Source organism: Nothoprocta perdicaria, unplaced genomic scaffold (assembly GCF_003342845.1).
Source record: "Nothoprocta perdicaria isolate Ctin4 unplaced genomic scaffold, notPer1 scaffold_113, whole genome shotgun sequence".
NCBI classification, from domain to species: Eukaryota; Metazoa; Chordata; class Aves; order Tinamiformes; family Tinamidae; genus Nothoprocta; species Nothoprocta perdicaria.
The window spans coordinates 1,672,125-1,688,231 of record NW_020454239.1 but is presented as its reverse complement, the minus strand read 5'-3'; positions in this window follow the sequence as shown (position 1 = coordinate 1,688,231).

The window sequence follows — 16,107 nt, the reverse complement described above, 5'->3', positions numbered from 1 at the left end:
TACAGATGGAGACTTATTGGCGTTATTATCTAACATCTGCACTGCCAGCAATATGAAACCTGGCCAAAGAAGAGTCTCCAGCTGCAGCAAATAATTGCAGTAGTTTCTGCAAGGAAAGAGGAAGCTGTTCTGAGTTATCACCATCTAGAGCCTGGTTTTATGGGCTCAGTCAATATGATTAGGGATTTCCCTAGGTAAATGAAGGCTCAGTCAACAGTTACTGTGATCTGGAATCTCTGAGGAAAGCAGCAGCCTGAGAACAAAATTATGTGCTATTCTTGTTTTCTTTCTTTGCAAACTGCTTGACAGCTGAGTGGGAGAGACCAGCCAGGGATAGCTGAGGGAAAAGAAAATCTAYGCTTCGTTCTAACCCCTCTCTCCTGCTGGAGCTTGCCCAGCTACTACAAACATAATTAATTTATTTACTTTAAAAGACATTTCCAATGCCTTCCTGAGCTTAGTGGGTGAGTGTCATCTGAATTCCTTTGCAGAGTGAAATTACATTTCCCAATTCCTTCAGCCTTTCTTGTTAACAAAGATGACTTTGTGAATTTATGCCACTTATGACATAGATAAAATAGTATACCAAAAAAAGTTCTTAATTTCACCAAGAATTTTCATACAGGATTTTCTCTTGAAGAAACAGTATGGTTTGGGATCTTCAGGGTTTTGGGGGTTGTTTTTTGGGTTTAATGAGTTTGAGCTTTGTGTAAGAAGTGATACATCCCCAGCATTTTGTTCTAAGGAGCAGGTTTTCTACCCAGTATTAGCATAATCYTTTTGCTTGTTTGTTTTTGTTTGTTTGCATTTTGTAATGGCTTTCTGAGGAATGCATTAGTCTTTGAAGCTGAAATACTTTGACATCTCACTGGGTGATGAGTTACTGTGGTTTCAAGGGTAGGGCTAGTGCTAGGATGCAAAGATTGCTTCCTTGAAATGCATCCTTGGAGTCCTGGTGTCCTCTATATTTCATGGCCAGAACTTGGGAAGTCGCCTTCCACATCGATGGCTCCATCACGGGGCATAAGGAAAATCTGAAGGAAGATACACAATTGGATTCCTCTTCATCGAGGGCCATTTCGCTGGATTTGAGGAGAACTTTGTGCACATCACTCTGGATGGAAAGACAAAAGCTTGAGCTGAGTGCTCAGTGTGCCCACAGGGGAGTTCTGAAGGCAGAGACAGTTCGAGTGAGAGGATTTACAAAGAGGCAAGGATTCATTTTTATTTATATATTTTTTTTAGTTTGAGCAGTGCAAGACACCCACTGAACTTCTTCAAATAATTCTTTCAGGCTGCAAAAATACAATGTTTTTGTTATGTATAAATAACATTCTTAAAATATGTATGTACATATTTCTTCTGAAGAAGCACCAGGACAGCAGGACTTATTTTTTTAGAATACAAAGCAACGTTTTTAATAACCAAGAACCACAAACTAATAACAAGGAATCTTAACTACCTTGCTTTACTCTATCATCTTAAGCATTTTTAACTTAAAATAGAGTCCTAATTACAGTTTTCCCTGGAGTCCTTTAGCCTGCAAGTAAGAAAGAGATAACCACTAAATGTTTAAAACAATGCATTATTTTTCAATACATCACAGAAATGTGAATATGCTTATAGAAAATATTTAATAGCTGCACTGCGGGTTATGAAATTTATCTTTCTGAAAGTAAAGATGATTTGCCTAAATCTTACTGAGTGCCATAATTGTTTGTCATGGACAAAGCTTCTTTATGGACAACCTGTTTGTGGTAGAGGCTACTAGTAATTATGAGTGGCCTTGTGTTCRGCTGGCCCTTAGTGGCCTCCAGTTCCTTTGGTGGCCTCCAAGGGTAGGTTAAAATAATGACTTAGGCTTAGAGCTGTGCTCGTTTTCCCCCCACAGCACGGACAGTTTCCCTCTTGGATGGGCAACACCCAGACTCACCCAGGAGACCCTTGGCAAGCGTTAAAGGTGGCCCCAGGCGGGCAACCAGCGCGGCCAAGCCTGTAGCTCCATAGCAGCACTTTGAGGCTTGCGAGGCAGCAAGGAGGAGGTGACTCCTTTACGTCRTCCTTTTTTTGTCTCCTTCCTTCCTTCTCCCATGTTTTTGAGTCTAAGTGGTTAGTTTGGACTTTTCAGAGAAAGCTGTGTGTCATTTTAGGAAGGAGTTAGTYGCTCCTTAGTGAGTGACTGGTGTCCGTGGGCAGCCGGCAGAGCGGGAACTGCTTGCCATGGGCCATTCCCTCTGGGAGCCGCAGGGCCCTGCCAGGGCGCCGGGGAGGAAACAGCCCCAGGAGAATTCCCGAGATTTGAAATGCAAAGTCAAAGCTCTCCAAGTCACAACAGCTGTATGTACACGAGGCTTTCTCTTCATTTGTCATCTGTCTAACAAGCTGGTGGCAGCTTCGTGTTTTTGCCTGTGGCTTGAGGGAACGGTTCTGGAAGGCTGCTGGGAATCCCATTAATCACTCGGAGTCAGCGCGCCACTTCCTGGTGGTGGCTGCACCGCCAGAGGTGGATGCTTTCTTTGGGGAAAGTCCACTGCGTTCCAAGCCAAAACCACTGTAATATCTTTTATTATCCAAAGGAACCACCACTCCACACCCMAAGAAACCACCACACCTCCCGAATGGTCTCAGATGGAGTGAGTCTTGCTTGTTTTATTTATTTCTAATCGATTCAACTGTAGTGCACAGGGCAGACACATGCATGCTAAGGATGGATTAATCTAAATTAAGATTTGCATCCTGCTCACATCTTCCGAGAGCATTTAGGTAGTCTTTCTTATTTGTCTCTTCCCCCCTTGCTGCTTACAGAAATCTTGTGAAACCGTGACTTTATGCCCTCGAGATCTGGCTGCTTCCCTTCCCCCTTGGGGTCCTGCGAGGCTCAGTGCTCGCGTGCGGTGCCAGCAGCGCGTTTGCCCGAGTCTTCTTGCTCTCATTAACATCACTTGAAGTGAGACGTCAGAAATCCAGGACCATTTGCAATGACAGGACAGTGCCAATGTTCTTCCGTTTATAACCCATAGGAATAAAACTACGCAAAGCATCACTTCATTATTCACATTATGATAGCTTGCATAAATTACAGATCATAGCGAGGGAAATAATTTCCATGATGTCCTTTGTCAAATATCCAAAGTTTAAATTTTAAGAGGACAGATGAGGAAGAATAAAAATTGAAATAATATCACCAGTGGAGTTGGGACGTGTCAGTTTTTCTTTATTAATGTTTTTATCAGAATATGGAGTTGGTCTATTTCAGCAAGTGATGATGAACACCAGGCTGTCCGGTTTTTTGCTGTATGAAAGCTTGTGTGTTGTGAAAATCATATCCATGGTGTTTGTTGTTTCTGGTTTGGTATGTGACCATGCTGAATGTGTGAGTCGAAATCAGATCAGCAGCCATCAGTTGGCAAGGGATTAGGTGAAGTGCTCTAGCAGCGTGTATGCCTGGGACATATTAAACTGAGCAAAATGCTCAAGCTCAAGCTTAGGTCTTCTGCAGTGCTGGGTCCGGGGCACATCATAAAAGGGACATGCCTTTTTTAAAAAAAAAAAAAAAAAAAAAGCTGAGCAAGTCCTCTCTTGTAAAATGGATTTTCTAAATCTATACTCATTTATGGGGAAATAATTCAGCACAGTCTGTTCTGGTTTTAAAGGTCACCTACTATTTTGGCTTATTTCAGAGAGAGCTGGTGGGTTTTGTGTGCCAGTCTCATCATAGAGCATCCCCTTGCAATGTGAGCATGGGCCTTGTTTTCATTAGGTAAAGAGGGGTCTTTATGCCTTGATTTAATTGATGACGTAAAATACAGTTATATTYAATGGAGGAAAAGCCATATATACCTCTCATTCACTGTAGCCATGACTTTTTGGGGGGCTTTTACAGGAGTTTGGCCCAYATGAGCACAGAGCATCTTTCCCAATGCCACCTTTGGAAGCTAGAGAAGTGGTTGGACATTTCTTAGGACATAAAAATATAAAGCAAAAGTAGAAAAAAAGTCCTTTAACCTTTGGGTATCYCCTTTGCTACTGCAGCTCAGGTTGGGAAAAGCATTTGGACAGGGAGTGGGGCCCCTTTGTGCAAAAGATATTGAGGTAAAGATGTTAGGGTTTCATATTCGTGTTAGAATTTATCTTCAATGCAAACTGATGCAACTTACAGACTTTAGGACTTTTAAGCAGGAAAAAAAAAAAAAAAGCCACATATGCAAGTTTATTAATTTTCCTGGTTCCCTATGGAAATGGTCTGCAGGGGATGAAAATAATCTCCSGTCTGATTAGGGGTACCAGAGGCTCTTTTTGGCTTTGCTGACCATGAGAAGGGAGTTGGCCTTTGAAATCCAAGGGAGATAGCAAAGTCTGACCGTGTGGGATGTATCCTTCCTCAGATGTGGAAGGAGCCRTGTCCCGTGCCCGTTCGCACGGCACTTCTGCACAGCGGCCAAGGGGCCTTTGAGGAAACYCAGGCAGGCAACAAGTCCCTTCAAGTCAGAGGAAAAGAAAGGGCATTAGCAGCTACTTCACATGCTTCTTCCTAGACTGAAGTAAAGTTCAGTATTAAAGATTAAAACAAAAACAAAACATCACCAAAGGCACTGCTACTGTAACTCTGAATGTCACGTACCCCTTACAGAAAGCGGCTCGCAGATTAATTACGGAACCCCTGGATTTGGAGAAATCAGTTACGGAGGCAGGAGGGATGGCCCTCCAGGGAGAAATGTGAAGATGTTTCATGCCTGCAATGAGAAATTGTTAGGGAAACTAATTGCTATGGAAGATTAAAAAAAAATACAGAGGAGAACTCAGCTTGAAATAAGGAACAAAAAACAAAAAGATGATTTAAGAGCTGCCTGGAGAATGAGGGGAGGGATGGGGAGCACTTAGTTCAGTTGTGGGTCTAAAACAGGTTTCCAGTTTTAATGATTTGATCAGTAGTCAAGGTCTTCCCTATAGCTGCTTCGGAGCTTTGCTTCCTACAGACTTGGGCTCCCACCTCCAAGTAGGTTCAACCAAACCACATTGTGGCTCTTGTCATTTATTCAGAGCTGCAACTTTCTTGTCCAGTCAGACATTGACAGTCGCCATCAATTGTGCTGTGTGCCAGAGCAGCTCCCCRGTAATGCAGTGGTGCAGGCCTGTGCTGGGGCTGCAGGTGAGGGCAGGGAGGGACCGCGCTGCGTGCGCTCCCTGCTCAGCCGCCCTCCTGGCCCTGCCGGGGCCTGGAGATGGTCAGGACCTCACGGCATACGCGGCTCCACGCCATAGGCCTTCCTCTCTCCTCAGCGCTCGTGTCTCCAGYGGCTTTTTTTTCCTCCCTACACCTGCTTCTCTTTTTATACTTTTAATGCTAGGTAGTTTCTATGAGAACACCACGTGTGTACGTGCACATCCAGGGATGTATTAGCCATGATATAAGGCAGGAGGAAATGGGAAGCGGTTGTCAGGACTGACATGGAGCTGCTAGTGCTTACTGGCTGCGCCTGGCAGATGTGCAGCTGAAGGGTGAATGACACGGTGGGAAGGGGGGGCGAGCTGAGAGCCAGGGCCCTTTGTCAGCCTCTGTGTGGCCCATCAGTGGGAAATGCAGTGCACAGCTTGAGGCAGGGCTTTCATTTCCCCTTCCCAGCACAGTTGCGGCCTCTGTGAGGAGCACGGTGCCAGCAGCGYGGCCTTGGTGCCGTTTGGCAGCTGTCCTGCTTTAGCCTCACTGGCAGCGAGGTTCGGAGCGGGCCGCCTCCTGGCGCCTCAGGCCCCCAGCCCTTGCCACGCTGCCGGAAAGATTGTCCCGAGGGCAGAGGTGGCTTTGCAAGCTGGCGACGGCAGGAGCTTTAGGCTGTCACYGCAGCGCTCCTCTTCCCAGGGGCCTTGGGCAAGAGTGGGACTCATTAAAAATCCTTTGCCAGGAACTGAGGCTCTCTGGGTGTTAAAGATTTCTCTTGCTCTCATGCCGGAGTTCAACAARCAAGAAAGTTTTTGTTTCGTAAGGAGGTTTTAATGTACACGTAGGCACCTGTTGTGTTCGTGTCTTGTCCTATTGGTTTAAGGTAACCTTTTKCTTTATTTTGAAATTTAATCCATGCAGCATAAGGTATGAGGAGAAGTGGACGGCTGTTGAGAAAAGCATTTCTGGTTTTTGGCTGGCTGGTTCCTGATGGGCATACTCAGGCTGTGTTTGCTGAGGGGCAGCGYCTTCATGTCCCAATTCACATCTTATGGGATGCTCTTTTATTCTAGATTGGAACCCCTGTCTCTACCCCTTTCTTTTAAGTAGATGTAAAGTGTTACATAACATCTCCAGTAACTATAGAAAATGTGACTATGCTTAAATACATATATATATATAAATGTACCTTGAGCAAGTGCAGTCCAAGGTGCTCAGCAGTGACAGGAGCCCCTGGAGGGTGGATGTCCTGTCCCCRCAGAACGCTGAGCCCATGGGCGGGTGTCAGGTTTGTGCTGTGGGGTGAAGGCTGGGCTCGGATGGGAGCGTGGCGGGACCCGGTCCCCGCGCTGCCCKTGGGCCCTGCACTGCAGGGCTGCACTGCAGGGCTGCAGAGGCCCCTGCACTGAGCAGCCGGGGCAGGCAGGGGCTCTATGGGGCTCCAGCCGTAGGGCCCCTGCCCGCCCCGGCTGCTCAGTCACTGCGCGCGGCTCTAGGCAGCGTGTGGAGCTTGAGGGCTGAGGCCTTGATACAGCTAAGCAAATTGTGTGTCTGTTCCTGCGCGCTGCCCCTTTGTGACATACACATACACACACACAGTGTCCAGAGCAGAGCAAATTCTGTCAGAAAAGACGGGCGACGGGAAGAGAGTAAGAAGAATTTGCATTTGCTCTTTATGTTTTGTGCAATCAGCATTTTAACCATAGCCCGGCTTATAGCTCCSGGATTGGTTTCTTCAGGATTTGGGATAAAAGGCCTGAAGAACTTTTCCGGCAAGCATTCTAGATCTTGACACGTAGAAGGAATTGCAGTATAGAATAAAAGATTCTGTCAGAAAAGGATGACAGAAAAAAAGAAAGGCCTCTCGAGCCTCTCTGCTGCAAAGAGAAAGGCATGTGGCCCTTTCCAGCTTTACATAGCCGGATGAAATCGCCCGTCCTTTGCGGAGAACTTTCTCCTTGTGCAGGGTTCCATTCGGAGCTGCTAGCTCCCGCTGAACCTCATGCCAGGGGCCTTTCCAGCCACCTCCCTTTCCATGCTCCCACCTGGGAGCTTTCCCAGGTCCACTCGTTGTCATCTGGTGGCTCTTCCCTCTTGCTCATTCCCCCAGGCAGGTTTTGGCCTCCAAAGAGTGCAGGATTCCTTAGCCTGAGCTTTACAAGGACGTCCTTGGTACTCAAAGCGGGGAAAAATCCCCCGGGCTGCCGAGATAAAGACAACCCGCCGCACGGGTGAGAGCGAACAGAGCCGCTCGCAGGGGCCTGGCAGTACGGAGCCTCCCTCTCCCGTGTGGAGCTTACTTAGCGAGTAACAACTGGATCATACAGTGCCAGGATTATTTTGGTCTCAAGAAAATGTGAAGTCTTGCGAATTGAAACAAGCTGCAGTGTCAGGGGAACCRTGGTTGCAGGTTCAAACTGGGTGTGGTGTCAGGGCAAGCAGGGGTTGAAGTTGCGGGGCTGGGGCTTGGAAGATCCCTTGGCACCCTGTAACTCTGCAACACGCTGCTCGAGTGGCTTTGGATGAGTCGCTGAATGTTTCCATTACTCAGTTTCCTATCAGCATCAGGGTTWTTGGAAAGTGCAGTGTGAATAGCTGCTCCCCCATGCTTCGGAAAGTGCTTTTCAGGTGGGCTGGAGGTTACCTGGAGCTATCTATGTCAGTGGGGCACTCACGGCCCAGCCAGGACCCCGCCAGACTCGGGACCTGCTTCACGCCGCTTCCAGCTGCCTTCCCAGAGCCGGCACTTAAGTGCCTGCCTGTGTGGGAGTTCGCATTAATAATTAAACTTTCCTTTATCTATTATAGCATGAATATGTATGCATAATATATGCACACATATGCAGTGATGACATTAGCAAATGGATGCTACATGCTACAGCCTAGCTTTGCAGGGCCTGTAAACCCCCTGTGCAGGGGAATGGACACACGTGGCTCCCTGTGTTTCTAGGCCCGCTCAGGATCACAGAGCGAGGCGAGAGAGCAGAGGCTGCATTTGCAACTGCAGACAGTGCAGCTAATTGTTCCTGCTAGGTAGGATATGCCCCTTTTACTGTCTCTCTGATGATGGCTTTTTGTTTCTAGCTACAAGCAAATCTAATTTGCAAATGAAAAATTTCATTATAGCAGAAGGTGCCTGCGAGGGAATTCAAGCAGGCACATTCAAAAGAATTCAGCAGAACATACAACTGCTCCTTAAACAATGGATTTACGATCCCAATTCACAATTAAAATAACAATTGCTTCTAACTGGTACCTGTTGTTTTTAAAAGGCTAGATTTTCCACCAAGAGAATTGAAGGGAATAAGTCAGCTTGTGAGCAAAACATGTGGTAGGTAATTGGCAAAGCTCACTTAATATTTTCTGTTTGCTATCCAAGAGCTATTTGCGATGCCACTGAAACAGTATGTTGTTGGTACAACAGAGCTGACAGTTTTCTGAGATGAAAAGGAAGAGAATGGAATTAATCACACAAACTTCATCATCAAGTCTGGCATGACTGAAAGAGTTCTGCTAGGACTTGAACTATTTTAAATAACTTCATGTTTTATTAATACATTTTTTTTCTCTCTGTTAACCTCTTCTGCACATTGTGTCCGGAGCTGGGCTGTGAATTCTTGCCCCTTGCAGGGATCCCTCACACGGAGGCGCCCCAGGGTRCAGCCTGGTGGGTGCTGCAGCTCGGAGCTGCACCAGGGGTTCCCAGCGGGGCTGGAAAGGGGAGGCTCTGGCACAGGGCGGCCAAGCTGGCTCAGGGCCTGGGGGCTCCCCCTGGGCACAGAGTGAGGTGCCAGGGAGGTGCCTCTGGTGAGGTGGTCGTTCAAGGTGACAGCATCATTTTCAGTGCGTTTCCCTGGTCTGCTGAGCAGCTGCCTGCACTGGTGCTCTGCRCTGCTTGGCCCCGGGCAGAAAGTGCCCAGCCAGCCTGCAGAGAGCCCTGTGCCCTTAGTGGGGAGAAAAGAAGCTATTAGGTATCCAGTCCTTACTGTGTTTCAATAAAATGATACACTAGAAGGGCAAAAATAGTAGAAAATACAGTAAATGACTGTGTGTATGATATTTTGTTGGCATGTTTCCTCAGGTAAGGAAGGTTTTCCTACTGTTATTCTTAATTCAGTAAGATGTGCTTTGATCAGTGCATTCCAGAGTTTGGCAATAATTTCATACAGTCTTTTTCAGAAAGCAAGCAAAGAGRTTGGGGAAGGAGTATTGGTAGCTTCCAAGGAAATGGCCCCAGCCCAAGTCCTCTACATATTTCATGTCAAGCTACGTATGTCTTTGTGCAGATGATATAAAATACTGRTCTTGTATGTGCTGGTAAATCATCCGTTTCTCAAAGGATCACTTTGATTCCTCTTGCTGTCTTTCACTGAAGTTTCAAGTTGCATCCACTGTGATGTAACCCTGGTTTGATGGTAAGCTGGATGTTTGCCCTGAACCTATTATGAATTTATATTTCCATCTGGAACTCAGATTTGCAGGGCTAGACTGCAGCAGCTCTATTCAGTAGTGTCATCAAGCAGCAGTGCTGTATTACGCAGTTGGAGAAACGAGTGCACCATGAAACCTTGTAGCCCTCGCCCTGCCGTGTTTGATGTCCAGCTGTTGACACCAAGGAATCTCTCAGAACTGTAAATCTTCTGCTCTTTCGGGTTTTGACATCACTCCTGCGTCTGCAGAATATAAATTATATGCAGAAAGTAGAGAAAAACATGTTTGAAATATTCTACCGAGAAAGTGAAACGTGTAAAACACTCTGGAATTGTTTGGCTGCCTCACTTTAAAGCGGATACATATATGTTCCTGTGCATAGGAAGAGCAGGCTGGGCCGRGCAGAGGCTTTTGCTCCCTGGTTAGCATGGGCATTTGCTGCTGCTTAATGGGTGGGTAAAGAGCCTCTTAGCCAAACCGCTCACACCAGCAACTGCCCTCTCCTCGCAACGGAAGGGGAATCTGCTATGAAACCGAGTTCCAGTGTTGAAGTGATGGGAGCTCGAAGGTGTTTCAAGAAGCTTTGCAAAAGCCTTCTTCTCTGCCCCTCCTCATGGCAGAGGATGCTCCTCACAGGAGAAATGTAGAGCTTGTGAAAATACAGTATCTTGCAAAAATCGTCCTGGTGGGCACCATAAAGAGATGTTCGACAGCAGAGAATTACGGAGATGAAAGTTCCCGTGGCTTCTTCACAGATCTTACTGTTGTTTAGATAAGATCATAAGTTCATCTATGGCTATTTAGGCMATGAGAGCTTGGACATATTTTTAGGACATATTTTTAAATGAAATTTTTGTTCGATTAAAAAGGGAATAATTCTTCTTTTTTTGGACAGAAGTTTGCTAGGTCCTTTATGAATCAAAAAGTAGTTTCTTTGTAGTTATGCACAGTGGCAGCAGTGGAAACACTYGGCTCACGCGTTCAGTGTTGCGCTGCCGAGGTGGCAGTGTCCAAGCCTGGTACCKGATCCCACTGAGCGCTCCAGTGGGAAGGTCGAGTCCCAGATGGCTGGTGAGCAGCCGGGCTCTGCGTGGGCCCATACGAACAATGGCCGCTGACAGCAGGGTGGGCAGCGGCCGGGCTGGGTGCGCTGGGTTTGCAGCCCAAGCTTACTGGCTGCTTTCCTTCTAGCTCTGCCTATCTCAACCTCAAACAATTATTTGTGGAAAAAAAAAAAAAAAAAAAAAGAGAATACTCAGAAATAGTAGCATGGTGGCTTTTAGAATTAGCAACTAGAGCTGGCTCGGTGAAACTTGTCTTTTAAGGGACCTTCCCCCTGGAAGCATGAAAGATCTTAACCTGGTGGGCCTAAGTAACCCGGTAGCAGGGCCATGGGGATGAGCATGTCAGGAGATGGCACAGCAAACATTTTGGCAGAAGATTTGAAGAGCAGGACCCTGAGCGCTCCTGTGCTGGCAGATGGAATCGCATTCCCTTCCTCCTCTTCTCTCGAAGCGGCACTTCCCTAATGAGGAGCCGCTCCGCGTGCTGCTGTCACTGGAGTGTATTTCTTGATTGTCTTTCTACTCATCGGTCTTATTATAGTGCTTTAAGTATGACTAGACAATTTGCTTCTTTATGAGATGTGGAAATGTTTTATCTTTGTTTTATAAGCACTGACAGTGCTTTTTAGCASAGGCTTTGCCAGCCAGTCTATTCTTCCAGGCTCTTTGAGACAGGAAATTTTTAAAACAAAAGTGTTCTTTTTTTTGCCTAGGCTCTGAACTTGCAATTTCAGCTCATAATTCSCTTTCTGCATGATAATAAGCCTCGGTAAGTAGAGTATGTGTTAACACTGTTRTGCAGATGGGGGAACGGAGACACAAAAACGTAAGAAACTTGCTCGAGGACGTCTGTGGGAGCTGACCTCACTGTGCACGAGACCCACGCACCATCCTCTCCTTGTCACACTTCTCCGTTTTACTCGCCCAGACCCTCCCTCCTAGAAACCTCGGGTACATAAAAAGATCTTTCAGATTGTGTCTATATTTACTTACAACTCCACTGTTCTCTCATGCGGTGCTCGGTGCGGGGCCCAAGTCCTCGCTCAGGCACCAGGCGCTCTCCAGCCTCCCTAGGGACCCGTGGGGGTGGTGCGAGGCCCGGGCGCTCCTGTGCAGCACGGGCAGGGGAACTCAGGCGCCGGCTGGTCCCGGGCGACACCCAGGCGCTGCTCCCCGGCGCAAACCCGCCTGTGCAGTTAGGCGGTGTGGGGACGAGACATTTATCATCGCCATGGCAACTTCAGATGATGATTTATTAAGCTGCATCTTTTTTCTTCCCCCCACATTGGAGCCCRTGCGTTTCTGTTGGTCTGAGCTCTCCTGAGAGCGCGCTGTCCCCTTCCTTACATGTCCTCTTCTCTTGTCCTCCTGCTTCCCCCAGTCTCCTTTCTGCAATGGCAGGGAACATGTTTGCAGCAACCTGTGTGTCAGGCGAACGGGCCTTGATACGGTTATTACCGCATTAATAAATACACTAATCCTGGTTGYCACTCTGAACTCTGGCCCAGTTCTGACGGCTGCATCGCAATTAGGAGCGAGGGGATCAAAGGGGACAGAGCTGCAAGTATTAATAGAGCGCGAGGCGCTGCGGGAGTGGAGAGCAAGGGACCTTTCGGCCCAGCTGGGCTTTGTTGCTTTATTGATCTTAAATTCCCTTGTGCCTCGTTCCTCCGCGACCATCTCCTGCTGCTCCTCACCTTGTGCTGCCCGTCCGTGCCGCTGCCGGGAGCGCTGCTGTGGGGCCCGACGTGYGGGGGGCCCAAAGCCCTTTTTAGCAGAGCTTAGCGGAGCTTAGCGAGCTGGGTGCGTGCGTGGGGTTGCTACTCCAAGGGATTTGCAGAGCCGGGGCTTTCCCTGGCCATGCTTGCCCTCGGGAGCCCTTCCCTGGGGCTGCTCGTGCTGGTGGCCTGGCCACTGCCCCGACTCAAGGCTCCCGATGCAAATGCGGGCGCTCGATAAATTATTCATCTCAGAGCTGCCTGCTGCACACGCAGTCTGAAAATCCTGAGCATGACGGTAAGCAGGCCCAGGCGAACCGAACCCGTGGAGTGGTTTCTGAAGATACAATTGTGAAACCAAGTCTCAGAGCAGAACAGATCTCTCAAAAAAATCTGTCAGTGTTTTACATCTTCTGTGTGAGCAGAGAGCAGGCTTTATGGGTCATTTTTTCTGGTGTCAGTTTTTAATGCCAGATCTGTAATAACATGAATTTGCACCTAAACCATATACATTTCTGACAGCAGTTTCAAGTGTGTTTGTGGTTTTTTTTTTAATTTGTTTTCATTCTTCGAAGTATAGATATGTGCTCAGGTTTTGCAGGTAACATGGTTGTGATACATGTTGAAATGTAGTCAGGTTGTCACTTACCAGTTTCTGCTGCATATTTGCCCTCTTTCGGTATGATTTATTTATGCAGCATAGTTTTGTTGGTATTTGGCCCTATCTATGGTAAATATCCTTTTTTTCTCAATTAGGAAGTTGCTAATAAATATTTATTGTGATCACTGTAGAATTATGTGTATTTATTTCAGTATTAGTTATGCAAGTGTCTAACCAGCAGTGCCTAGGTTTCTTCTTCACCCGCTTCCCACCGAGTTAACTGCACTGGGGAGGCAGCAGGTACCYGCTGGGTGCTCTTCAAAAAGGTTTACGAGAGATTGCAGCTTGTTTTGCTCACCGGGGCTGGACTCACAGCCCCACTTGGGAGAACTGCTCCATTTCTTCTCCTGAAAAGTCTACAGCAGACTGTTGAAAGGCAGAGATACTTCCCTGATGCTGTTTCCAGCATATTTTACAAGAACTGATAAAATAAATGGGTATAAAGTGGAAAGAGAGTAGTGATCAACACAGACTTCAAGTTATAAATGTAGACCAAGGCCTTGCCTGTGTTACTGGGTTACTCAGGACAGAAGCAGATCTGCATGTAGGGGTTGTCTTGAGTTGCCCATATCTGTCTACAGCCACGTGACTTTTTTAAGTATAAAGGACAGTCTTCACTGCAATGCTAGCTCCTTTTTGGAAGCAGCCCTTTGCATTGGGCTCATGTCTTTGTATTTTTCAGTTGATRACTTTTATGTGGAAAAATTAAAACAGCACATTAAGTGCTTTGCCAACCAATATATAAATTAAAAAGAAATAAATACAACCATTTTTCTAATGTGCTTGTAGAAACCCCTGTCGCTTTGTTTCAGCTCCCAGTAGCTGCTGGCCGTGAGATGCGCTCGCCCCGCTCTGCCTCTGGGCTCCGTCCCCCTCACCTGCGCTGCGGTTCCCCGCTCGTGGCCACCGGCCTGCCTGGTGTCCCCCAGCAAGGGGCTCGCGCTTCTGCGCACGGCAAGTTTGCAGATGTGTTTGGTGGGTATTGCTGTCACCCCGTGGAAATCCGATACAGGAAAAGCTGAAATTTAATCAGAGACCAAATTATAAATTTCTGTCATTGTTAGTAGGAAAGTTGGCRCTGTATATTAGAGTGCTGATGTTAAAAATCTCTCTGCCTGACTCACCAACTGCTATGGGGCACGTTCTGTAATCCAGTGCCTGTTGGGCACAAGAGAGATGTGATTCCAGCACTCATTATACACCACTATATATGTCTGATGAAAAAAAAMCCCTCTCTATTAAAAGCATGTAGGGTTGTGCAGGAGAAGGGAAGGGAACAATTCATCTGCTATCTCTGCCTTTTAAAATCCTATTCTGCTTTAAAATTTGAATGAACTCCCAGTGTAAGGGGAAAAAAAAAAGTGGTTTTAATAATAATGAAGAAAAAGGGGGGGGAGAAACCCAAACTGCAGAGCCTCAGAGAGTCACTGGCTGAATTTAGCAGCTGGGGAGCTGCAGTCCCACCATTATTATCGTGTCGGAGCGATCTCTGGGAATTGCTGCTGCCGCTTTGGAGAGGCCTGGGGAGAATTCAGCCAGCCAGGAAAGAAAAAAAAAAAAAGCAAGCCCATAAACAGATTGTTAAAACTAATGGCAGAAAACAAATAAAGAGCGCAAAAAGAAAGGCTGTATTTGGAAGTAAAAGCACTTGAATCTCTCGCTAAATTAATAGCTTTTGGATTGCAGGGCCGGAAGGGACCTTTAGAGCTGTCTGCTCTGACTTCGGTTTCACACCAGCCAGTGCAGTTTGTGCTGTGTCAAACCCATACATTTTTATCTCCACCTTTGGGGCTTCYGTGTGATTTGAAGGGCTTCAGCCTGTCATCATAAGCAGCCTGTGTAACCCCCGTGCCAGCAGAAGCTGGCTGCTGTGAGCTTGAGAAAGGTGGGCTGCTGTAACAGTATTTCCAGAGACTAGGAAATCGCTGGCGCRATCGAGCCTCCCCAAAGCAAGCAGTGCAAAGTGAGGCACACGCGGTGTCCCAGTGCAAGCCCACACACTTCTGCTGCCTGGGCCTGGCTTTAGAAACATGCTAGATTTTCTGCCACCGAGTCCATCCTTCATGTGGGGAATGTGATGCTTCCGGCAGGTTGTACATACAGCGCGACTCTCGGGGTAGCTCCCTGGTAGTGGCATAGCAGCTTAACAGCAAAAAGCTGCCCAGTTAAATGAGGATGCAAAGAATAATTCAGAGAGAGAGCAAATTTGCTTTGCCTTGGTGACATAACGCATGGGATTAGTGAGCAAATCCTGGTGAGYGCCTCGGGCTGCTTGGCGTGCAGGGCACGGGCTGCCTTCCCTTTGCGTGCCCAGAGCTTGGCCGGGTGCGCGGCCTGCGGCGTCCGCACTTCCTTGGAGCGGGTGATCCGGSTGCTGACGTGTCACAGACAGAGGTGACACTTTCTGTGCCAGTCATCTGGGCAGGCCTAAAGCCTGCGCTACAGCAGAACCAGGAGGAGCAGCAGCATTTTCTGCCTGTGTCATCCACAGCTGTGTCTCAGGGATGGCATCTGAACCACAGTGAAAACACAAGAGGCTGAAATTCTGCCTTCACCCAAAGCACTGAGAGGTTTTGCCATGACTAAAGTGGGATGAGGATCATGCCCCTTAACATTTATATTTTGTACCTTTTATTATTTTGAGAAGTAAAATCAAGCTCACTCATGTTAGAATGAGAGCAGTTCATGCAAGATAGGGAAGGATGATTATAACAATAAAAGAGAATTATTAATAGGAGAAYAATTTACATCAAGGGGATAGTGGGAGTAAAGTGATTCTTGATGTTTTGAAGGCTGGCTGGGTGGGTGGGTGTGTTGACAATAACAAGACAATCATTTCTTCTGCAGGAACTTACTAACAAGCTTCAAGGATTAAAAATAAAACATATGAATTCTGTGCAAGGTACTATTTTTGCAAGTATAATAGGAGCGTAGCATAAACGTATTTCTGTAAAAGAGCTGAAACGTGTGGCTGCATGTTGACCTTTTGGATCATACTGTCAGGAGAACATGGGGAGGAGCAGGTTTTAGCTGTGCAACTTCTGTCCTCTATCAGGATCCTTTTCCTAATTTGTG